Source organism: Rhineura floridana, chromosome 20, assembly GCF_030035675.1.
Source record: "Rhineura floridana isolate rRhiFlo1 chromosome 20, rRhiFlo1.hap2, whole genome shotgun sequence".
Lineage (NCBI taxonomy): Eukaryota > Metazoa > Chordata > Lepidosauria > Squamata > Rhineuridae > Rhineura > Rhineura floridana.
This window is the reverse complement of record NC_084499.1, coordinates 8884645-8910546: the sequence shown is the minus strand read 5'-3', so window position 1 is coordinate 8910546 and position 25902 is coordinate 8884645. Positions and strand designations below refer to the sequence as shown.

Genomic DNA, 25902 nt, shown 5'->3' with positions numbered 1-25902 from the left:
TCAGGTTGGATCAGCTGAAGTGCATTTTTTTTAATTCGGCTTCAGGCAGATTTTACAACTGATTGGTATATCATCGCATTTGTCTTCCAGGAATGGTCAACGGAAACGTTTTGCTGCAGGCTCAAGCAGAGACAGTGATTGGCCCAAGACTTTGCTGTGGGCAGTCCTGAAAGGTCTGAAGTCAGCAGTGGGGAAGGGTGGTGTGGCCTGCAGAGTGCAGAGCAGCTTCAAAACACACCCAGAAAAACCATAATGGCTGTAATTTGTGAAGGGTGCTGAGAGTTGTTAGGAGACCCCTATTCCCCTCTCAGAGCTATAATTGCTAGAGTGGTTTAACAATCAATCCCTCTTCCAAGGGAATTCTGAGAACAGTAGCCCTGTGAGAGCAATGGGGGTCTCCTAACAACGCCCAGCACCCTTAATAAACTACAGTTCCCATGAATCTTTGGGGGAAGCCATAACTGAAGAAAGTGATATTGCAGTGCTTTAGAGGTATAGTGTAGATGTGGCCGTACTTTACAGAAGACAGTCCTCAATTTCTGGGATGCAGCTTGGTAGACCTGATCCTTATCTCCTCCACCCCCACCCCACCCCCATAGCCAAAACTTGACAAGTGGGCAGGGTCCCCCACCTGTCAATTGCTGGACATTAAAATGATGTCAGGTGACCTTTTTTCCCATAGCACTGTTCATGGAATTTTACAGGTGTCTGATCATTGTTGCCAGCAAGCCCCCTTTCACCCCAGCTGTGTCTCTGCCTGACATCATATTACCTGCCCCACATATATGACATCAGGTGTAGGATAGGTGGGTATGGTATATCCAAAACAGCGTTGCTAGCCAAAAGGGGGGAGCCTGGTGAACCTAATTAGGCCTACAGGCTGCATGTTCCTCTATTTGAGAGGCTGCCTAGCCCAAATCTGATTTAAAGATGAAGAACCATAAGAGGAGGAGCCATGAGTAGTGAGCATGTGAACACCAACTAAGCAGCAGGGCTGGGCCAAGCCATTTTCCTGTCTAGAGCAAAGGACAAGATGGTACCATCACCATTCCATGCCCAGAAGCCAACTGGACTGGCAGTTGAATCTTATTTCAGTATTGGCAATGGGACACAATCCTCCACTCCACATGAGGGTAGCAGGGGTACAGTTATGGGGATGCAGGACAGGCCAAGCAGATAAACAGCTCTGTCTGCCAACAGAAGGGTAGAGCTGGGGAGGGGGGTTGGAAGGAACAGCTAGGGGGCTTCTGCCGTGTCCACCCAGCATCTTCCATCTGAGGTGATCCCCTCACTCTGCCTAATATAGGGCTGACCTGGCTGAGCAAGCCCACAAGTCACCTGGTCATGGCTTCCCCACTGTGGGGAGATTATTGTATTTCTGTTTCAGTTGTTATTCCTACATTGGCCTCCCCTAGAAGCAGAGCTTGGCAAAGTTACTTTTTTGAACTACAACTCCCATCAGCCCAATCCAGTGGCCATGCTGGCTGGGGCTGATGGGAGTTGTAGTTTAAAAAAGTAACTTTTCCAAGCTCTGCAGAAGTTGCGCTGTGGAACGCTCTTCAAGCAGAGATTCTGCAGGCATCCTTGCTTTTGACTATTAGGTGTCACTTGAAGACCTTTTCATGCTGGCAGGCCTTTGTAGCTGTTTAAACTTATTAGTCAGTCACTTGATTATGTGTATCGTTAATTTAATGGTGTTTTGTTGTTCTACACCACCCTGATATTTTATGATACGGTGATGCAGGAATACTTTTATAAATAAATCACTAAATTTCATCTATGCACATATAGCAATGTATGCAAATTTTATATAAATCTGTGTCCTCTTTTTTGGTGATGTGGTAAGTGGCCACATTAAGCTGAGAGCTGTCTTCTCATTGCACGGATGGGCTATAGCAACCACCAGGGGGAAAGAGGGGGGAACAGGCATGAAAATTTGCTCACTCACTTGAATACTAAACTGAATAATTTAAGATTGGGAGGAAGGGTGGGGTATAAATTTTAAAATAAAGTAAGTAAATAAATAAAATGAGATGGTAGGTGGCCACCATGGAGTTTAGCTTCCATTTGAAGTGGCAACTACCTGTCCACCACTAAAGAGTTTCTTGGTGCTTGGTGGAGGGCGATTGGTTCTTCAGCAGTGAGAGGGAATTACCGGCAACATGCCAAGGGCTCTCCAAAATCTGATGCTGGCCCTGACTCATTCAACAAGAACTAAGATTGACCTTCCTGGAGTATTTATTTATTTATTTATTTATTTAATTTAATTTATATACCGCCCTAAGCCCAAGGGCTCTCTGGGCGGTGTACATAAAATAAAACAGTCAGGAATATATAAATACAATAATACAATAAAATCAAGCCAACAAAGATAAACAAAAATAATCAAACAGCAGCAAAATACAACAATACATATAATAAAACACATTAAAATGCCTGGGAATATAAAAAGGTTTTCACCTGGCGCCGAAAAGATAGCAGCGTCGGCGCCAGGCGCACCTCATCGGGAAGACCATTCCATGTCTCAAAGTTAAACTTCCCAGGCCAGATTTTTAAAATGTTAAGAGCCTAAGATTACACACCTACTCAGAAGTATGTCCCACTGAGTTTAATGGAGTTGAGTCTCAAATAAGGATTGCAATCAGGAATTGTGCTAAATTGTCTATTTGTGCATCATTTCATTTCAGCTTTATGACAGACAAGTCAAAACATGCCCATGAAGCTCTGTGTTGGAAAATGAGGCCCTAGCCCTCAGTGAGATGATAGGCCTGAGTTTGGCCTCTACGGCTTCAGAATGCAGGAGGGCCAGGGACATCGGAAGACATTTTGTTGTCTGAAGTGAGGAACAAGATGCTGCCTTCATCCCTCCATGTACAAAAGCCAACCAGGCTGGCAGTGGACTCTTATTTCCACACTGCTGATGGGACAGAGTCCTCTACCACACCTGAGGGTGCCAGGCTAGCTTAGAGGATACCAGGCAGACCAGGTATTCTGGGGGAGGACACAGCTGACTTGAACAGTGAACGGGAGCATTCCACACTGCAACACTGAGTACTATCCACTCACTCTAAGCTATCATAGCTGGACAGCTATCTAGCATGTGCAAATTCATTCTCAAACCCTTAGCCAGAAGTGCAGGAAAGTGTGCAGTGGTCACATATTTTGTAGTATCTCAGCATCCCCCATCAGCACCAAAATTAATGCCACTTAGTATCCCATGCACTGGAAATTGCACTAGATCCAATGCCCACTGGCAATGCTACCTGCCATAATGGCTGTGTTTTCCCTCCACTGTTGGAGGCAGTATACCTCTTAATACTAGTTGCTGGGAATGGCATGTGACTGCTGTCCTGTTTGTGGGCTTCTCATAGGCCTCAGGTTGGCCACTGTGAAAATAGAATGCTGGTCTAGGGAGGTCTTCGGCCTGATCCAACAAAGATTTATGTTCTTATGCCTTTGTTCACACATAATGCAAATGAGAAACTATGTGGGCTCTCAGAGATGAAATTGTAATCATTCTAATCCCTGGTTGTCCTGCTGCTGTGCTGTGCTGAACTATGCCATGGTTTGCTTTAATGTATCGCCCAAACCTACCCACATGGTTTAGCTCTCCCAAACAAACCATGAGCTCCAAACCATAGGATAAACCTTGGTTTGGCTTAGCATGATGTGCAAACCAGGATGATGATTCAGAAGCCGCAACCAAGCTAACCAGCTGTGTGAGTGAACTTAGGGCTTTTATAAATGGCTAAAAAAGCTATGCACATGCACTGAAAAAGGCTGAATGAACAAACCTTGGAAATGCAGGAAGATAAATGTTAAGATTAAGGGGTGCCAACTATCATTTGCCAGGGAGCCAATCAAGGCAAGTGAGAAACCAATCAAGGCAAGTGGGGAAAGAACCATCAAGGGGATTGTTTCATGGGGTTGACCAGGAAAGTGGGACATTTATCACAGGACATGGAGATGTGATTATTATGTGCAAGGTAGCGATGCTGTTTTGCCTAGGATTTTTCTGTCTCCACGTTTCCAATAAATATCATTGGTAAAGATTTGCTCGTTCTCTACATACAAATCTATCTTTCACCAAGTCAGAGTGTTTGTCAATCTAGCCATGTTTATCCATCACCTGTTACTTGATCCTTTTAGCTGTAGATGCCAGAGATTTTCTGCATCCAAAGCAAGTGCTCTGCTAGTGATGTGTGGGCCCTCCCTTGTGATCCTGGATTGGGCAGGATTGCCCATATGACCAGCACAAGAAGCATTGCCATCACTCTAATGAGCTTCATTTGCCCACATCAAACACAGAGTTAAATCTGATTGGCTACACAGCCGGGTGATGACATCCCATCTCATCTGTGGTCCCTGATTGCCTGGGATCACTTAAAAAGGAGTACAACAGTCAAAAACATGGTGAGCAATCTTAGCCCTGGATATCCTGTGATGGACATCAGTCTGCACCCTTCACTCCAACATGCATGTGTGAGTAGTGTTGAAGCTAGAGTTACAGAAGTGCTTAATGATGCCTGCTTTTGAAATAATTAGAATTCGTCCTTAAATGTTTGTCTGCTGTTTTGAAAGAGAAGGAAGAGAGAAAAGAGAGTTTCCACTGGCAGGCATCTGCAAAGTGAGGAGGTGAAAACAAGAAACCACGAGGGCTTGGAAGTGGATATATATGTTAAGGCTGCCAAGAATACATGTTATGATTTTGACCTATTGATTTGCACATAGATCTTCCTCTATTAGGGGGAGGGTTCATCTCAGTAGAAAAGCACATGCTTTACATGCAGATAGTCCCAGGTTTAATTCCTGAAAGCTACAGTTTAAAAGGATTAATGCTGGGACCTTCTGTCTACAAAACAGGTGCTCTGCCACTGAGCTAAGGCCTATCCCCGCACATGCCAGTTATGCGGTCATAACACCTCAGAGAACTGATTCCATGCTGCTTTTCACTACAGTCACTATGTAAGGTCACGTGGAAATCCACAGCAACTTTCTTCAAAAAGCAATATATAAAAGCCAGCTCTCACAATTAAGACAGGCAGCGGCAGGCAACCAACAGGAGCAGGAAAACATCCATTAAATGCTCAACAGGGACAGGAAAACAGCCATTAAAACAGTTTTAAGCTGGCAATGAAAAGGCAAATGAAGCAGCGCCAACCAACATTTCTGGAGGATGGTGTTCAGGGCTGGTCCCAAGACATTTTGCTACAAGAGACAAAATAAGAAACAACACCACCACCTACCACCCACCACCCAGTCCCCAGGTCAAGGGATGGGCAAATCTGACCATTTCGGTTTCTCACCATCTCACATAGTGCCAAACTTTAGTTCAGTTCCACATCACCTTGCATTTATTTGATAATAAAAAGACTTCATGAAAATCCGTCAACATTTCAAGTGCAATCTCCCCCCTAATATACACTTTGTGTGCAATTTTCTCTAACATACCCAATTTTTTTTTTTAAAAAAAAGCAATTTCCCCTAACGTAATGCATGTTCATCTTATTTTCACTAATATATGCATTTTACACATAGTAATTGGCTGGAGAATGCAATGCAAAATCTAGAGAAGTGCAAATCTCCAGGGACTGCTGTGTTCCGCTTTGCATATTGTTTCAGAACATACAAATTAGGTAAATTTGCCTTTAATTGCAAACTGAACCGGATTTTCATCCCCAGTGCATAGTACCTAAGACTGGCCAAGTTAAACAAAAGAACACAAGAAAAGCCTTGCTGGATCCGGCCAATCACCCATCCAGCCCAGCATTCTCTTCTCACAGTGGCCAGCCAGATGCCCATGGAAAGCCGACAAGCAGGACCTGAGCCCAAGAGCACTCTGTCCTCCTGCGGTTTCAAGCAACTGATATTCAGAAACGTACTGTCTCTGACCATGGAGGAAGACCAAAGCCATCCTGACCAGTTGCCACTGATAGCCTTAGCCTCCTTTGTCTGATCTTCTTTTGAAGCCATCCATGTTGGTGGCCATCACTGCCTCCTGTGGGAGTGGATTTCTTTTGGCTCCTGAGACTGAAAATCTCACAAGTGTTCCCCCAGCCCTGGAAGTCAAATTACAATTATGATCAATTAAACAACTATCATTTTGCTGCCTTTGCACACGGGCTGACCCTATCACCTTGTACACAGGCAACTGCCTCTGGTGGCTGGTGGTGGGGGAAAGCAGCAGTCACACAGTTCTTCTCCTGAGGCCCCCAGCTGTCCCCCACTGATGGAATACAGACCTGCTCGTGCCATGGGCTCCCTGGGAAGAGGGACTGATTTTTAAACAAGCCTTTTTTTAAGTTGAGAGCTATCCCAGTCTGTGTCTGAATGGCTTAGTGTGTTTCTTTAATCATGTTTTTAACCCTTTTTAAAAAGTTTTTTAAATGTTTTTAACGCTGTTTTATCTTAATGTATTTTAAGATTTTTTTTTTTTATGATGTTTTAAAGTGTTTTTTAGTGCCTTGTTTGCTGCCCTGGGTTCCTGATGGGAGGAAGGGCAGGATACAAAATAAATAAATAAATAAATAAATAAATAAATAAATAATCACTTTGGGAATTGTAGCTCTGGAAGGGGAATAGGGGTCTCCAAACAACTCTCAGCACCCTTAACAAAGTACAGTTCCCAGGATTATTTCTGGGAAACCATGGCCGTTCAATGTAGGATAGTACTGCTTTAAATATAAAGGGCAGATGGGGTCTGTGAGCAGGGTATGAGGAAGGGGGTGTGATGAATACAACACTCCAGCATCAGCATCTTAACTACTGGAAGTCATCTGTACGCACACAATCTCACATGTGTACGCACACCATCTTGATAGAAAGCTCAATCCTCCAACTGCTGTAGCCAAAACAGCACCATCCATTCCCAAGAGGATCATCAGCAAGTGTCCAAAATATTCAGGAGGGTGACCTAAAAGGAGTGACCCCCCAAAACAAATAAAGACAGAGTCAAGGAATGCTGCCTGACCCCGCGGGGGGGGGGGCTGAAATCAGGGGACAACAGAATGGTGTATCCTGGAAGAGGGCATGGCTGGCTGGCACCCTGAACAGGAGCACTCCGTGCTGCACAGGACAACCTTCACGCGGACAAAATGTTAACAAAACATCCTTCAAAGGCAAAAGTAGGAACAGAATATTGATTTCAGTAAGAGAAGGCTGGGCTGTCCCTGGGAAACAGGTAAGTGGCCAGGTTGCAAACAGATCCTGTGCTGTGACATTTTGGGGAGGAGAAGGAATGTTGGCTGGTGCAGCTTGGCTAGTGTCAGTGGTAGGCACCGTAGGGCAGCTGCCAAGGCCCATATTCCTGCAGGAGGGCCACAGCCACTTTTTGCTGCCATTGCCTCTTGCCCTGCATCCAAGAACTGATGACAGAGAGCAGCCTCCACTGTTTCCCTTCTGATCTTCCTCAGAGGGGTTGAGCTCATCAGCAGCATTGGGACAGTGGAGAGAAGGAGGGAGGGCCATGGGGGGGGGTCCCCAAAGCACTGTACACATGACTCCCCCAAAAAAACAATCCTGGAGCCAGCACTCAGATTGTCAGATTCCCACAATGTTGTCAATAGTCACTATGAAAGGGAATGAAAGCCCAAACTCAACTTGCATTCACGAGGGAAGGCTCTCTCCATCATTCCTGCTCTTTAAAACAAGACAGCTGTGTTCCCTAGCAAGCAACATCTACTCTGTTTCAAAGCAAGGCAGCTTCTCGCCTTGACTACCACAATCTCCTCCTCGGGGGTCTTCTGTCACCTCGCTTTCCTCCACTCACAGCCATCCAGAACTGCGAAAATGATTCACCTCTCCTTAAGTGCCTGTGCTGGCTCCCCCATCCATTCCTGGACCCTTTGCAAGCTTGTAGAGGAAGGGCTGCGGCTCAGGGATAGAGCAACAGGTTTGCATGCAGAAGGCCCCAGGTAGGGCTGGAAATGTCCCCTGCCTGAAGCCCTGGCGAGCTGTGCCAGTCAGTGCAAGATGGACCAATGGTCTGACCTGGTATAAGGCAGATTCCTGTATTCCTGTGCACACCCTCAAGAACCTCCATGACCTTGACCTTCTTTTCCTCTCTGTGCTTATTATTCCTGTGGCCTTCACTCCCACCACCCTTAGCCATCCAAAAGTCTCCTGCTCCCTGAAATGACACCAACCATTTTCCCTTATCTTGTTGGGATCAGGAATTCAGTTTAGCTCACTACTGTGGATTAACTTCCTGCCTGCCTGCCTGCCTTTTTTGAAAAAAACAAGCCTTGTTCACACAACGTCTAGTTTGCCTATGGAGCTTCACTGTCACAAGGCATGGTGTTCACCACAGACTTAGATTTCTTTAACCGGGTAGGGAATTCATGGGGGAGTGTGGTCTACTGATACCTACTAACCATGATGACTAAGTGGAACCTCCAGCTTCGGAGGCAGTCTACCTCAAAACACCAGTTGGCGGGGAACAACATTGGGAGACAGCTGTTTCCTTCAGGTGCCCTGGTTATGGGCTTCCTGGAGGCATCTGATTGGCCGGTATGGGAAGTACAATCCTGGACTAGATGGACCTTTCCTCTGGTCCAGGAGACCTCTTCTTAGTTTCAGTCTTACTTCTAGCCAAGAAAGAGTTTTAAGCCGGGAAAGATGTCTGTATCACAGACTCTCATACCTTTTATATATATATATGGCTGATATGTGCATTGACTAATAATCTGTTGATTCTCTTGCACAGGCTGATGCCATCTCTCCCTTGGCCTTGTGTGGTGGTTTAGCACGGGCACTTTAGCAAAAGTCGTTACCAGTACCCTGCCAAGGCCGGCCCCACTCTGCATTAAATAATATATATATAGTCAGGGTCTAAACCAGATGGGAATTTAAATTGCTCTGCTGTACAGCTGGTCTTGGCAAATCTTTCAGTGGGCCCAGAAATGGTGTTTGAGCTCCCCCTTCTGGGAGACACAATGTCTTCTTGAGATGAGCTTTTTTCTGGAGACAAGGAGAACTGGCCACGGTGATTTGGCTACATTGCCCAAAAGGTGCTTAAATATACCTGCATTTCATCAAACACTCACATTTGTATAATTAACTAGTTTGGAATGTGGACATGCTCTTCCCTTGGCCTGACAGCCCTTAACCTATCAAGATTCAAATGCTCTTCTACCTAATATTTCCATATCCTCACTCTTTTTCCTCATTATCCCCCTCCCCACCCTTGTCCCCTATGTATCAAGAGCTTTTGTCATGCTCTGAGATCCCATCTCCCCTCTGTCTCTCTTGCTTTACACCTAAACAGACATACTGAAACTGTCCACACCAAGTCTGTGGAGGTACAGATTTTGAGATAAAGGCAAAAAACGACACCCACACATATGCACGTCTGCACACACAGATATGCACACAACACACTTTTTCACAGACAAAGACAGATTCCTAATTCAGCTTTATTAAAATGACAATTTCCACCTCAGCCCCTGATGTTAATCCTAAACCTCTGCAAACGCACTCATTGGAAACACTTTGTATTACCTGGTGCCACAAATATTTCCAAAGTATTAAATAGGGAAAGGCTGAGGAGGAAGAGGGTGGGTGGAGCAGATGTATAGAGAGGCCCTGAGGCCCGGATGGGGGAGAGAGTCAATGCTAAGGCTATCCTAAGCAATTCCCTCTTGGGGGACCAGCTTTGTTCCTGCAGCTATCTCTGGGGAAATAAGACGTTTCATCAGGGCAGTCGTCTGACCCCATAAAATGCTTGCCCCAGAGGGGATTATATAGTCTGCTAACTAGGCCCTGGAAAGAGAAGAAGAATAAACTTAGAAGCATCTTAATTTAGTGCGATTGTCCCTCCGCCAGCAAGGCTTGACGTCTGGTAGCAGGAGAGTGTTGGTTCCCATTTCACAGGAGGAACTAGTGAGAGTCTAGCATCTTCTGAGGAACGTGTAGTGTTAGTGTTGCAAGCCCATTCACGGTGCTGCTGATGCATTTGTTGTTGTTGTTATGTGCCTTCAAGTCGACTACGGCTTATGGCGACCCTATGAATCAGTGACCTCCAAAAGCATCTGTCATGAACCACCCTGTTCAGATGCATACAGCCTCATTATTGTATAATTGTTGTAAACCGCCCAGAGAGCTTCAGCTATGGGGCGGTATACAAATGTAATAAATAAATAAATTATATCAGCCACTGGTTCCCTTCTTGAGCAGTGGTCTCACCGCCCACAAATACACATGCAAGAGTCCTCCTGCCATCTTCACAGCCTCTTTCCTCAAATGCTGCCCTAGAAAGAGCAGCACTTTTTTCTCATCCTCCAAACATATTCACATCTCACACAGCCTCTGATCATCTCACACAGCCTCTGTCACCCTCACTGACACACTCAATCTCTGCCTCCTTACCCATATGTATGTCCCCACAGTGATATTTCCTTCCCTCATCTTCATGTGGATGCCTCCATGCTTCTGAACATGCATACTCTCCTGTCTTATTTCTGGAAACCCGTGAAAATACAGGTACGGTCCTCTGGGTCTCACAAGCATGGAGCACACTGGCAGACAGCCATGCTCTGTTGCACACGCACATTGTCAAAGGTGCAATCCCAGCTATACCCAGCAAACCCACAGGCTATAGGTTTCCTCACACAGCCCAGCACTGTCTTGCAAAGCACACAGGACAGGATCCACACACAACATTCTCTCTCCTCCACAACCCCAGCCACATCCTTTGCAACACTCCCCAAGCTCTTTTCCAGGACACATGTCCCAATCCTGTGTATCCCAGCTTCAGTACAGGATCAGGTGGGCACATTTGCATGTTTTCCTGCTTTTCCTAAAATGAGAGAATTGCAGAGTCCTGAAGACGTACAGAGGAAGATGGGGAAAATGTGTGCAATGCATTTTCTGCTGAGTGGTTAAAGAGCTTCAGTAGTAGATAACCAATAGATAAGCAAACTCACCACCAGATCAATGAACAGAGGAAAACACCTCACAGGGCATGTTGCTAGTAGTAGGGGATGAGGGAGATAGTGAGATGAGAAAGCAGATCTATCTGCATCTTAAGATAAGATTTGATTTGTACAGACAAGGAGAGCAGAACTGGCTGTAAAGTCCCAGGCAGTGATGTCTGTGTATGTGGATGAATGACTGTGCATGTCAGATCAAGGCTGGGAATCAGGGACACCCAAATGGGAGAGGAAGAAAGTCACACACACAGACCCAAAACACAACTCTGCGTATGTGCCTGCTGTATGTCTTCCTAATGCCATTTGCACGTGGAGAGGGGGTGAGAGAGATCTCTCTTGCTTGTGAAAGGAGTTTAGCTCCTGTGATTTGCATGTGTAACTCCACAGTGTGACAGTGGAGAGAGGGGAGCTATGTGTGGAGAAGGAAGCGTAGGTGTGCATGTAAGTTATGTGCTACTGGGATTGTGTGTGCAGGGAGTGGAATGGGGGATCTATTTGTGTCAGTGTAAAAGAGGTGTTTTGTGGGGGCAAGGAAGCCAGAGGATTATGTTTGTGGAAAGGGCAAGGGGCGGCATGCACGGGAAAACTTTGTGTACCTGGGTGTGTGCCAGGCAACAGTGATGCAAAGAAATAAAGCCTGTTGCTGTGTGTGTGTGTGTGTGTGTGTGTGTGTGTGTGTGTGTGTGTGTGTGTGTGAGTGAGTGAGTGAGTGAGTGAGTGAGTGAGTGAGTGAGAGAGGGGGGGTCCGTCCATGGACACTAGAACAGGCAACCAATGGTGTCTGTCTGTACAAGTCAGGGAGAGACTGTGTGTTATGAAAAGGAGACAAGCACCACTCTGTGTGGTGTGCTGTATGAGACTGAAAAAGGAGAACCTCTGTGAATAACTATAATGTGTGTGTGTGGGGGGGATGTGTGTTAGATTGGTGAATGACAGAGGCATTGCAAAACCCTGTGTGTGATCACTAGCATCAGTGCACACACGCGCATGTGTGTGAAAGAGAGAGTTGCGTGTGAGAGAAAATACAAACACAGTGTGTTAGTGTGTGTGCTGATCTAGGACCAACCAGCAGCCAGATGGGTCCATGAATCCACCCACAAATAACATCCCTTGCAACCTTCCAGAAGCCTTGCGAATCTCCACTTTCTTTGCATCATCAAATCCATCACTCTGTAACTCTCCTTAGACCAGTTTAACTCATGTTAAGGTAGGTCTCTCCTCCTCTGGATGGGACGTTCATCATCCTTTCACCACATCTTTCCCCCTCCACCTGCCAAGTGTTTGGATGTGTGTGTGATCCTTACATTGGATTGGTTTGTGAACAGCCTTCCTATTACCCTATGGCTTATGCCTCTGAGATGTGGCATCAAGCCTGTCTCTAGACATAGATAGATGCCTCTGTGTGTGCGCGCGCGCGGATGCGCACGCACGCACATGTACGCATGCATACAGACACTTCCTCTCCCCACCACCACCACGGATCAGTTTCCCATTACCCCTCCCCCTTTAAAAGGTGTGGAGAAATGGCACAGCCTCCGTTCCTGCAGCAGAATTTTTTTTAAAAGGACTGGCAAAGCCGAAGTTTAGCTTTGCCTCCACTTCCTGACATGCCTCCTCCCATCCTGGAGTGCTCCCATTAGATCTGCCTTCCTCCCCATGTATGCAATTGCACCCCACTGTTCCGACCGAGACAAGAAGTGGCCCTGCTGAATCAGACCAAAAAGTCCATCTCTGTCCAGCACCCTGTCTCCCTACAGTGGTCAGCCAGCTAGCTCCTTTTCCGATTTAATACAACCCCTATCTAGTCTTCCACATACCAGTGTGGATTGGGTGCGGAAGAAGTAACCCGCATCCCTGCAATTTAAAGTGACATCCTTATGGCTTGTCACTCTGCAAACAAAACACAGCAGTGTATTAAGCAAAGAGGACATCATCTCCTTGGGGACTCCCCACCCCCCCACCCCGCCGTTCCAGGACTCTTTTAGACTCTGTCTTGATCAATATATCTTGGCATAGACATTACCTGGGGATGGCAGCTGGGTGTATGTATTGGGGGGGGGGAGAGAGATTCTGCAGCCTTCTTGCCAGGCAGTTTGGTGGGAGCCCACCTCAAGCTCAGCACCTTACGTGACTGCACTGCATGAAACAGCCCTGTGTCCACCACCCTGACACACACACACACCTCTCCACCGCCAAACGTCCATGCTAGTAGGTCTTCTTCTCCTTGACTGCAGGTTCCCTTCAAAAATCATGACCCAAGATTACTCAAGTCAGGACAGCCCTACAGAATGAAATCTACAAGGGTGTGGAGGACTTTTACACACACACACACAAGAAATCTAGCACTGCATCACATCGCACTATGCATATCTTGTGTAGACCCCAGAACACACACACACACACACGCACCCCAGGACACACACACATGCACACATGAAGCTCTTGTCTCTGTTGCAGCTGGGCACCCACAAACCTAGAGTTTCTGTGTGATTTCTTTCACACACACACCACACACGGCATAACCCTTTGCTTACTAAGAAGGGGGAGAACGAGAGACTGAAAAACAATGTGAATGGGGAATTGAATCCCTCTGATTTGAGGTCAGTGGAGGAGAGGAGATGAAATCTGGGAGGGGGAAAGACCCGCTAGGTAGCAGAGCGAGTGGGGGTGTTTGGTGCTATGGGGTGTGAGCAAGGATTCAGAAGGGGGAAAGTCGGATGGCTGGATAGACAGAGAGGAGCCCTGCTGCTAGATCAGACCAAAGGTCCATTTTAGTCCAGTCCTTCCCTAACCCTCCCCCCCCCCGACAACTAAATAGATCGAATACATAGACATCATAGAGTGTGATGAATTCCTACAGCGGCTTTAGAGGGCGATCTGGAAGCTGGGGCTGCGGCTGCCTGGCTGGACAGAGTACCCCCCCCCCCAAAAAAAGCCTTTTTCCCTTACCGGATGTTAGTGCTCCTCTCTGGCGGAGATCTGGTGGCCGGGCTGTCTCATTCGGCTCGGCAGGAACTTGTGGTGCGAGGAGCCCCTCTGGATCCAGAGTGCATAGTGGGCGCTTCTCCGCTGGTGCTGCAGGCGTAGGAAGACTGGGGCTCTAGGAGTCCTTGTCATGCTCAGACAGAGAATCCTTCGCCTCGCTCCGGATCCCAGGCATTAAAAGGCAGAGAAGCAAAACAGGGAGTAAAACGCACGAACCGCACACAAATATCCCGAGGAATATTCCTTCTTTTTCTCTCTCCCTCTTTTTACCTCTCCTTCTCCCGTCCTCTTTCCTTCTCTTTTTTCTTTCGTTCTGATGATGATAAACCTTAATCCCCTCCCTCCCTTCCTCTGATGGATCAGTTTGCAGCCATCGGGGGCGAAAGGAAAGCGCAAAAAGCAGCACGGAGAGCGAGCGGAGGGAGGGAGGGAGGCGATCGAAACGAGCAAAGGCTGGAGGAACCGAGCCACCAGTGGGCGGGGCTTCGCAGCCACAAAAGGGGTGGAGCTCCCGGCCCGGCTGAAGAAAATGAATGGGAAGCGGGCGGGTGAGAGGCGGGGCGGAGAGCCTGAAAAAGGGTTGACCCGCCGTTATTAGGACAGGAGAGGCGGATAACAGGGATCGGGGATCGGGGGCGTGCAGAAGACGGAAAAAGAAGGAGACGAGGACGGCTGCTGGCTCGGGAGACGGGGCAGACCCTCCGCTTGAGAGGTGGCTCGGGGGAGAGGAGAAAGGAGGGAGATCTGAGGGGCTTTTTAGGGGAAGGGGTTTTTTGAAGCCTGCTGGGGAGTAGAGAGAATTCAAGAGTCGGGGGCGGGGGAGGGAAAGGAGCCTGTGAAAGGAGAACGGCTGGAACCAAGGAGGTGGGGAGATGTTACGGGGAGGGAGGGGTGGGAAAGCGACTTACTGGAGAAAAGTAGTAGATATAGTAAGCAGCTCAGGGAATGGGGGAGTCAATTCTCGATGGTTGCACACACACACACTATACATTTAAAGCAAATCTCCCCGCCAAAAAAGAATCTTGGGAACTGTAAGTTGTTAAGGGTGCTGGGAATTGTAGGTCGGTTAGAGGTAAACTACCGTTCCCAGGATACTTTGGTGGGTGTGTGCTTTAAATGTAAGGCGTATACGCACCCTGTCCACCTACCCATCTATTTCTCTCTTTTAACTCCATACTGCCTGTCTCTGCGCAATGTTTGGCTTTCAGGCCTCTTCTTTCCTGGCCCCTCTCCCTCTCTCAGTTCGTCTGTCTCTTGCCCCCTTTCCCTTCCCTAGTTTTGTCCCCGAGTTGCCTCATCAGTGGAGGGCCTCCTTTTCTCTCCCACCCTTTACACAGCATGTCCTCTTCCCTCCTTAGCCTGTTCGACCATCCTCTTCTCTTCCCATCAATTTCCTTTAACAAGCCATCCATCCAGAACGCTCTCTCTCTCTCTCATCTCTCACTTCCTAGCTATCTCAAAGCAGCCTATGGATGCACTGGGCTCCCTTCCCATCAGCCTCCTTTAAGGAGAAGGGCCATAGCCCAGTGGTAGAGAAAATGCTTTGCATGCAGAAAGTCCCACGTTCAATTCTCAGCATCTCCAGTTAAGGCTGGGAGGGACCCCTCTCTGAAGGCCTGGAGAGCCGCTGCCAGTCAGTGTGGACAATACTGACCTAGATGGACTAATGGCATCTCCTGTGTTCCTAAGTTCCTTCAGGGATGACACTTGATTTGGAAGGCTCTGTTTGGTTCTGGGAGGAAGGGCGATGGAGAGCATGATGCCTTCTGGATGATCTTCCCCAACTTTGATTTGGGAGTGGAGATAGACACATGTACAAGGGCAGAAAGGGAAATGTGGGTGACTGCTCAAGTGAGAATATAGATAATGGAATAAAGGAGATGGAGGGGTCCAACATAAGGCCATCTAGTCTAACCCACTGCTTAATACAATACAAAACAAAATTGAGCTACAAATGGCTGCCCAGCTCCAGTGAGAAGGATCTCACTACTTCCCTAGGTAATTTGTTCCATTGTTGAACTGTCCTTCCCATGAAGATTTTTCTCTTTACATATTTATTCTGAGTCACCCCATAGCCATGGTTCTCTGGGCAACATACAGTTTAAACAAAGGGGGGGGATGTAAAATAGAAGACTAAATGTAGCAGTCACATATCACAATTAGAGTGCAGTATTAAAATCCACCAAAACAGCACCAATGCAATGCTCATTCGAAATCTACCCACCTGTAACTTAAGCTTATTAGATGGATTTCTGCCATAAATGTACTAGGCAAGACTTATTAGGCAAGACTTACTAGGCTTTAGGCAATCCACTCTCTTTCAGCCTCAGTCTTCCCATCTGGAATGGAGGTGAAATGGAAATGGACTGCCTTCAAGTCGTTTCCGACTTATGGCGACCCTATGAATAGGGTTTTCATGGTCAGCGGTATTCAGAGGGGGTTTACCATTGCCTTCCTCTGAGGCTGAGAGGCAGTGACTGGCCCAAGGTCACCCAGTGAGGTCTGTGGCTGTGTGGGATTTGCACCCTGGTTTCCCAGGTCGTAGTCGAACACCTTAACCACTATAGGGATAAGGTGGATAGCGGGTAAGGATATAATATTTATTTACTTTATAGGTTAATTGTAAGGATTACAACTAGGTAATGAATGTTAAGTACTCTGAATCCTCGAAAACAGAGCACAAGTGCTTCCAGCACTACAACTACTATTCTTCTCCTTTTCCTTCTTCGGTGGGAGAAATCAGGATGTTCCACTTCTGAGACTGGACAAACACAAGCAGTGGCGCTGGTGTGTCCATATCAGTGAGGCAGTGGAACCTGCTGTAGGTTTTAGTCTGAACTTTCAAGGAGCTGTCCAAGGTACTTCAGTGGCCAAAAAGGTATCTGTAGGAACCCCACAAACAAGACATTCATGCAGGAGCACTCTTCCCACTTGTGATTCCCTGCAGTTAATACTCAGAAGCATTTGCCTCAAATTTTGGGCACTCCAACATTGCAGTAATACAACCTGGGCATTTTTGGTGCATGGATAACTGTGGGGAAATCATCTCTCTAAGAATATAGGAAGAGTCTCACTGGATCAAGCCAAAGTCCCATCTTGTCCAACATCGTATTCTCACAGTGGCCAACCACATTCCTATGAGAAGCCCTCAAGCAGGACCTGGATGCAACAGTGTCCTCCCCACTTGTGATTCCCAGCAAATGGTATTAGAGGCACTCTATCTCCTGCACTGAAGGTAGACCCATAATCCATCTACTACTGAGCCAGGTTCAAAGTCTTTGTATTAATTTACAAAGCACCGAATAACAGATCCAGGGTATGTTAGGGACCCCTGAACCCTTATATCCTAGCTTGATCACTGAGATCATCTGCCAGAATATCACTGGGCATCCCTCAAGTTGGCGAGGCTCATCTGACAAGAACTTGAGCCTTTAGTGTCATCAGCCCAGTCCTGTGGAATGCTCTACCAATAGAGATTCAGCAGGCACCTTCTGTTCTGATGTTTAAATGCTTGTTGAAAACTGCTCTATATCACCAAGGTTATGCAGGCGATTGAGACAATAGCTTTCTACAGTAATTGATTTCTGATTTTAAAGTTTTATATGGTTTTATTCTGTATTTATATATGTTGTGAACCACTGTGTTTTTTTAAAAAATGAATAGCTGTATATTTTATATTTTATAAATAAATAAATATAAACCGTTTTATGAGGTCCACCGGAAAAGCAGTATATAAATGCTTTAAATAAATAAAACATAGACATTGTGGCTAGTAGCCACTGATCACCTTATCCTCCATGAATTTGTCTAATCCTCTTTTAAAGTCATCCAGGATGGTGGACATCACTGCAACTTGTAAATGGGCAGAGAGAGAGATGGAGGATGGATAAGAATATCAGAATAATATAAAATGAGCCTGCTGGATGAGGCCAAATGCCCATCTTTATTCCATTCACTGCATTCTGTTCTCACAGTGGCCAACCAGATGCCCCAATGGGAAGTCCACAGGCAGGACCTGAGCAGAACAGAGCTTTCTCAATCTGCAATTCCCAGCAATTGGTATTGAAAGGCATACTTCCTCTGACAGTAGAGATGTTGTTGTTGTTGTTGTTAATAATTTATTTATACCCCGCCTTTCGGCCAAAGACCCTCAAGGCGGCTTACAAAGAAAAATAAACACAAGTATAAACATACATCAATGAAAGCAATACAATTTACAAAAATTCAACTAAATAACAAGTAACATTATTAAGGAAAAAAATGTCGAGGAAAAAACTCAGAATAAATTACATATATCCACCACTGCCCTGCTTTGGGAGTGAGACAGGTACGGGTTTCCCCAGGCATGACATCTTCAGCCGGGCAGGAGAAATAGGCCCTGTCCAGGTTCTTTGATGCCAGAAGCATGGAGTAAAGGATGGAGAGTCCACGGGCTAGGGCAGGGTGCACCCATCTTCTCACGCAGAGGCGAAGGAAGCGAGGCATCCTCCCCACGGGTTTAGTCATTAAGGGTGCAGGTGGGGTGGAGCTGGTCTGGGCTGCCGATGCTGCAGCTGCCGTCAGGGCTGGGCTAGCATCGGGCCGCACAGAGGCACATTGCTCCTCGAGGGCCAAGCACAGCTCCTTCAGCTCCAGGTTGTCCTTGGCCAGGTGCTCCTGGAGGCCCTCCAGGCCGGCCAGCTTGCGGAGGCATGTGCCACATGGTGCCCAAAGAGCTGCCAGTGGTGCGGCGCTTGGCCTTGAGCCTGTCCTCGTTGAGGAAGCAGCACAGGTCATGCAGCTCATGGTTCTCGGCCTGCCGCTGCCTGATGACTGCCGTCAGCTTGTGGATCTCGCAGAGGTGCTCCTGCAGCTGCCGGTTGATGCCATCTTGGTTGCTGACAAAAGCTATTTCACTGCCTATAAGCTTCTAGCCTTCAAGCACAACACCCCCTTTCCCACAAGGTAGAACATCGCCATCATGATTAGGAGCCACTGATAGTCTTTATCCTCCATGGATTTGTCTAACCCCATTTTAAAGCCATTTGAGTTGCCAGCCACATCTTGTGATAGTAACTTCAAAGTGATTCCCAGCAACTGGTATGTGCTGACTTTTTCCAGGTCACGGAAGATACTTAGACTCATGGCTGCTGTGATCCTTCGGTTCCCAGGACCATTAGCCTGGTGCAAGGTAGCACCTTATAAGAACAAGTAGAATCATAGAGTTGGAAGGGGCCTATAAGGCCATCAAGTCCAACCCCCCCCTGCTCAATGCAGGAATCCAAATTAAAGCATACCCAACAGGTGGCTGTCCAGCTCCTTTTAAATGTCTCCAGTGTTGGAGAGCCCACCACCTGCCTAGGTCATTGGTTCCATTGTTGTATGGCTCTAACAGTTCAACTGAAATCTGGCTTCCTGCAAGTTGAGCCCATTATTCCATGTCCTGCACTCTGAGACAATCCTGGCCCTCCTCTGTGTGGCAACTGTTCAAGTACCTGAAGACTGTGATATCTCGATCTTCTCTTCTCAAGGCTAAACATGCCCAGTTCTTGCAGTCTCTTCTCAGTATGGGATTTATTTGCATGTCCTAGATCCCCAGTAAATGAGACCAGCAACACAGTGATGTCATCTCAAGAAGAGTTTGTTATCTGTGCTCCTGACAAGACTGATATCCTGTATGTTTCAGGTCATGGTCTGAAGGTACATGAGGCCATCAAGCTAAGAAGCTCTGGGTCTGGTCAGTGCCTAGATGAGTGACTTCCTGGGAACCAGATGAACATCACCTTGATAATGGAAGAAAGGTGGGATATAAATGTAATAAATAATTCATTCAACTTGTTTTGTTACAAAAGGATACTTCATGTTCCCAGAAGCTCAGACATAACTCAATACTCAAAAGAAGCTCTGTATACTTACTTAGAAACAAAAGAACAAAAGAGAAGACCTGCATCTGGATCAGGCCAATGGCCTATCTAGTCCAGCATCCTGTTCTCACAGTGGCCAACCAGATGCCCCAATGGGAAGCCCCCAAGCAGGTCCAAAGTGCACTCTCCCCTCCTGCAGCTTCCAGAAACTGGTGTTCAGAAGCATGCTGCCTCCAAATGTATTAGTGGTACATGATAGCCTTTTTCTCAATGAATTTGTCTAATCCTCTTTTAAAGCCATCCAAGTTGGTGGCCATCACTGCATCCTATGGGAGCGAAGTCCATACTTGTGCTGTATGAAGAAGAACTTTTTATTGTCTCTCCTGAATCTTCCAGCTTTCAGCTTCATTGGAGGTCCATCAGCTGTAGTGTTATGAGAGAGAAACATTTCCATGTCCCCTTTTTCCAATCCATGCATAATTTTATATACTTCTGTTATGTCATCCCTTACTTGCCTTTTCTCTGAACCAAAAAGCTCCAAATGCCCCTCTCCTCACAGGAGCGTTGCTCCATCCCCTTGATAATTTTAGCTGCCCTTTTCTGAACCTTCTTTACCCTTACATTGGAAGCAATGATCACTAGTGTCCCATCTTCATAATCATAATGAACTGTATATATTGCGTTGTGTATTTTATTTTATTAAATTTGTTACCACCTTTCACCACAAGGTCCCGGGGAGGGTTACAACAATAGAATATACAATGTTGTAACAATTAAAACCATTACAACCATTAAAAAGAAGTATAAAAACAATTAAAAACAGTATCTAAATCAATGAAACACAATTAACATATAAAACAATTTAAAATTTCATGTATAAAAACAACACAAATATTTAAAAACAATTCCATATATGAAAACAGTAAAAAAGAAAATTGTTTTATTGAAGATGCAATCTTGGATAAAGATTTTCACTTAAAGAGAAAGGCAACAGAGACAGTGCCTTTCTAGTATGTAATGGGAGGGAATTCCAAAGGGTAGGTGCCATCGCAGTAAAAGTCAAATTAACGTCCAGATAGGCATCTAAGTTGTGTACAAAATCAGGTACACTAACAGTAAACAAATGGTATGCACAAACACAAAAAAACAATCCCATTAAAACAACACAGCAACTGCCATAGAGATTGTGGGTTGTCTTCAACTAAGCTTGACTTGGAGTAGACCCATTGAAATCAACAATCTGAAGTTAGTCATATTCAGTAATTTCAATGGGTCTACTCTGAGTAGGAGAGACATTGGTACAACCCCATATACCAGCCTTTCCCAACCAGTGTGCCTCCAGATGTTGTTGGACCACAACTCCCATCTTCCTGACCATTGGCAATGCTGGCTGAGGAGTTGTGGTCCAACAACATCTGGAGGCACACTGGTTGGGAAAGGCTGCCATATACTGTAATTCTAGTTTTGTGTCAATTGTACAAGCTCTAAGTTGGTTTCTGGACCCAATTCAAAGTACTCTTTTTGTTGTTGAAACCCTAAATCAGGGATGGGGAACTTGTGACCCTCCAGATGCTGTTGGGCTGCACCTCTTATCATCCCTAACTATTGGCCATGCTGGCTATGGCTGATGGAGGGCCACAGGATCCCCATGCCTGTCCTAAATAGTTTGTAGCCAAGATATCTTAAGGGCTAACTTCTCCCAGTTGAACCTATCCACTCACAAGACTTATCACTGGATACCCTGCCATCTTTTGTCTGATGGGTGCCTGCATGCTACAGGGCCTTCTCAATGGTGATACCAGACAGCAGAACTCCCTTGTAACAGAAGATTCCTCAATCCCCTCAGTATTTGGATTTGGGCAGCAAGGCAAAATGTTGCTGTTCTGGAGATCTTTCAGGCCAATCTGAATGATTATCTCATAGAAACATAGACTTGGAAGGTTTATTAAAGGTCATCCAGTCTAACCCCCAGCTCAGTGCTGGATCTGCAGCTCAGGATGACATATGGCTATCCAGCCTACGCTTAAACACTTCCAGGAAAGGGGAATCCATTACTCCCAAGGCAGACTGTTCCACTGTTGAATAGTTGTTACTGTTGGGAAATTTCTCTAAATAATGTTTCTTTCCAAAACTCTATCTGAATTTCATGCCAACATTTGGAGTTCCAAATAACTCAGTCTTGTTTTCAAAGTGGAACGGAAGCATTTGGATTCCTCAATTGCTCCATTATTTTTAATCCAAATTTTGTATGGATTTTTTCCACAGTGACACCTTCCATTCATTAGTTTCACCACGCACGCATGTGCGCGCGCACACACACACACACCTCACATGTGCTGGTTGATAAAACATAGCAAAAAGGGAAACTCCAAGCAACTGAACAGACATTGTGGCTAGGTGTATTCGTGTGCACATTTGGAGTTAGGGTTTTTGCACAGATACAACACGGCATAAAAAAGAATCCCAATATAATCAAGAACATTTTATTTATTTAAGTATTTTTATACCATCCAATCAAATGTGTCCTTTGGGTGGTTCACATATTAAAATCAATAGTGTAAAATTGATTGTAAGCACCAAGCATTGCTTCTTCACGGTGTTTGATGAATAATGTCAAGTTCGGTGGGAGATGCAACTGCATTGACAGACGTGAACGCTGTGGCAAATTCCATGGCTTGACTCTGAGCTCCAATTGTGTATTCTCCCATTTTGGAACGTTAAAAATGATCCTGGCTAAATCTGAATTAAGGAGGAGGGAACACAGAGGCAGAGGGAATGAGAGGAAGAAGAAATGAATAGAATGCGGGGAAATCCCCTCATCCCAATTTGGATGCTTTTGCTGCCTCTTGTGGTTTTGATATTTGTGGCTTTTATTCTTCAATGCTTATTGTCTTAATGAATGTTTTGCTGTTGTTTTATCCTGTTTTGATTGCTCGCCGTATGCTTTCATTAGCTATCTTGCAGATCCCTGCAGGATAAAAAGGCGGGATATAAATGTTTCAAATAGTACATAGAATGTGCATATCAATTATTTTAATTCCCCCCCTCCTGGTGTTTCCCTCTTTTCAGCCTCTGTGTTCTCCAATTGTTTTAAAGATAGCATGGTGAGAAAGAACACTTGAGGATGTATCAGTACTATAAACCAGTCCTGAATCTTGAGGTAGGGTGAACTATAACCCAAAGAAAATAACTCAATGGGCAAATGATGTTCTCTGCAACTTGAGAAGTCGCTGCCTGCTTTAGCTCCATAAAAGGTAGAGTTGGCAGGAAGCATTGCATAGCCTTGATTATACAGCCACCAGAACCGGCATGGGTTTTTTTGCATTCAGCAATGTTAAATTGAAAATACCCCCATGCCATTCTGATGCTTCCCATGAGCTCATTTCAAAAGAAACCCTCACAAAACGTATAGTCCTGAACTCAGAAACGCTTGCTTAACAACCCTCTAAGTTTTCTTGGCGATACACAAAACACTCAGAGAGAATCGAGAGTCCAAAGTGTAAAACATAACTAAAAACATCCAGACCCCTGTTGGACTGTTTTCTGTCAGTGGTCTCATAATTTGTTGAAATTAATTAAAAATCAGCCATGTTCACAGAGTACCTGTAATCCTATTACTGACCTTGCCTCATATTCTGACCTTCATCTTCTGCAGTTTAAGAGTTAACAAAAATGCCTAGCGGATTTTTAATTAATTTAAGAAATTTAACTTTAAAGTCAATGATAAGCCCAGACATGCTCAGTAAGAACCAACTGTCAGTGTTTTAAAAGCCAGACTCCCAGCTGCTTGGCTTGGCTAATGAGGTGGCCACACCCATGGCAGACATTTATTCCACTTTAAATAGTCATGGCTTCCCCCGAAGAATCTTGGGAAGTGTAGTTTGTGAAGCATGCTGAGAGTTCCTAGGAGACTCCTAGTCCCCTGACAGAGCTCCAGTGGCCAGAGTGGTTTAACAGTCAGCCCCTTTTCTGGGGATTGTAGCTGTGTGAGGGGAATAGGGCCTCTCCTAGGAACTCTCGGCATGCTTCACAAACTATACTTCTCAGGATTCTTTGGGGGAAGCTATGGCTGTCCAAAGTGAAATAAAAGTCTGGTGTGGATGTGGCCAGGGACAGCTTTGGTTCAAATTTGGATGGGAGACTACACGTGCCTGCTGTAGAATAAAAAGGTAGGAGAAATGCTGAAAAATGATACTGTTCACAATGTTTTGGAAAGGAAAGGAGCTTTCCCTCTGCCCAGTGTCCACCTACTTAATCTCCTCCCATCCCTCCCCCTCCTCTCCCTCTCCTCTCCACCTCCCTACCCACCTTTACCCTTCCTCCCCTTCTCTCTTCTCCTCTCCCTGCCCCTCCCCCAGCTCAGTTTCACCCATTAAACACAAAAAGGAAGCAAATGATCAAACCTACACTCCCCTCCCTCCTATTCCCTCCCTTTTGCCTCTTCCCTTCCTTTGCCCCTCCCTCCCCATCCCCTTCCAATCCCCACCCCTTCCTTCCCCCTCCCCTCCTTCCCCTCCCTTCCTCCTTTCCTTTCCTGTTCCCCTCCTCCTCCACGTCCACTTTTATCTATCCTAAGCATGATTGCACAGGAGTAAATCCCATTGAACTTAATAAGCATGCAAATGTTCATACCTTCCTGTCACCTCCCCACCCCTCTCTCCTCTCCCCTCCTCCTCCCTTTCTTCCTCCCCTCCCCTGTTCCTTCTTACCTGTCCAATTCAGCCCTCCCTCCCTCTCCTCCCCCATGGTCAGTTTCACCTATCCTAAGCATGATTGCAGGGGAATAAATCCTATTGACCTTAATAAGCATGCAAATGATTGATCCATTCTCAGAAGACTTGCACAGGATCCCATTTCTTACCTTCCAGATTAAAAAGCAGAGAAATTCACTAAGAGGCAAAAAAAAAAGAAAAAAGAACACGCTTCCAGTTTAAGAACATACCGATAGCCAACAGCTATTTCTATCAAACTTTTAAAAGCAGGGAAATTGGGCAGCTATAGTTAATGCACCAGGGGAGAAGGAGGCCTGACCTCCTCTCTGAGATATTGTACTACCCTACAAATTTGTAAAAATGAAAACACAATTTGGGTTGGTCTTTCACAGTCCAATCCACTTGCTGTGTAGCTTGGAAGAATTTGGTAACATGTGCCTCTGAGCATATGATGAGTGGTGGCAACACGTGCAATCAGCCCAAATAATAGAAACAAGACGTGCTGTGCTGATCTTGTTTTAGCAGGGAGGAAGCAACAATATTGAAAGTTGATATAGTTCAGATAATCACTTTAAATATGTTTGATTTATTTTGCAATTTTAGTGAAGCTTCCTATAGTAGATCGTTTTCTTTTGCTTCTGTTTCTGTGAATATGTGAAGTACAGCAACACTTTGCATAATTTACATTTTAAAAAATCCAAAAACAATTGTGGAATTATGGCACTGACTATTCTGCAGAATAGTCTCAATGGACATGAGGAGTGTCTCAGTTTACACAAGATAAAACAGTGGGAAGTGAAATATATTCTAGCAAAATTCTAGATGTGCTCTATGTTTTTAACTGACCATGCCCATCTTTCCTTAAGTGGAGTAATTTAAGCATAGCAGGCTGAAAACATCCATCTTGGGCAGGCCAAGCTTGATTTTACATCAAACTGCAGTTTCAGAATCAACTATTAACACACCCAAAATAGATATAGAACATCACCTCCAGTTTGAAACACAAAAGGTTGTCTTCACCATCATATCTCACTGACCAATAAAAAGGCTTTGAAATTAATGAAAATAAATTTGGCACAGATTTTTGGGATGAATAATGAGGTATATATAATTTTCTAGGTTAAATTCTCTGTAGAAACAGTAGTAACACGAGAAAGAAGCAAAGTAAGAAGAACACGAACAAAATACAAAAAATGTAATTCTCCATATTTGGAGATGTAGTCCTGATTGCAGGTGTTGTCACCACTCACCATATGCTCAGAGGGACATGTCACCAAATTCTTCCAAGCTACACAGCAAGTGGATTGGACTGTCAAAGACCAACCCAAATTGTGTTTGCATTTTGACAAATGTGTAGGGCAGTACAACATCTCAGAGAGAAGGTCAGGCCTCCTTCTCCCCTGGTGCATTCACTATAGCTGCCCAATTCACCTG

The 25902-nt window shown here is 45.5% G+C and overlaps 1 protein-coding gene across 1 annotated transcript in view; it reads right to left on the bottom strand.

Annotated features, from left to right (window-relative positions):
* The window catches only part of BRINP1 (BMP/retinoic acid inducible neural specific 1), a 140245-nt gene extending 125963 nt beyond the window's left edge, over nt 1-14282 (bottom strand). Inside the window, exon 1 of the mRNA XM_061603771.1 lies at nt 13878-14282. The gene's annotated coding sequence lies outside the window, so the exon portion shown is untranslated. The remainder of the gene's footprint in view (nt 1-13877) is intronic.
* Between the last annotated feature and the right edge of the window lie 11620 nt (nt 14283-25902).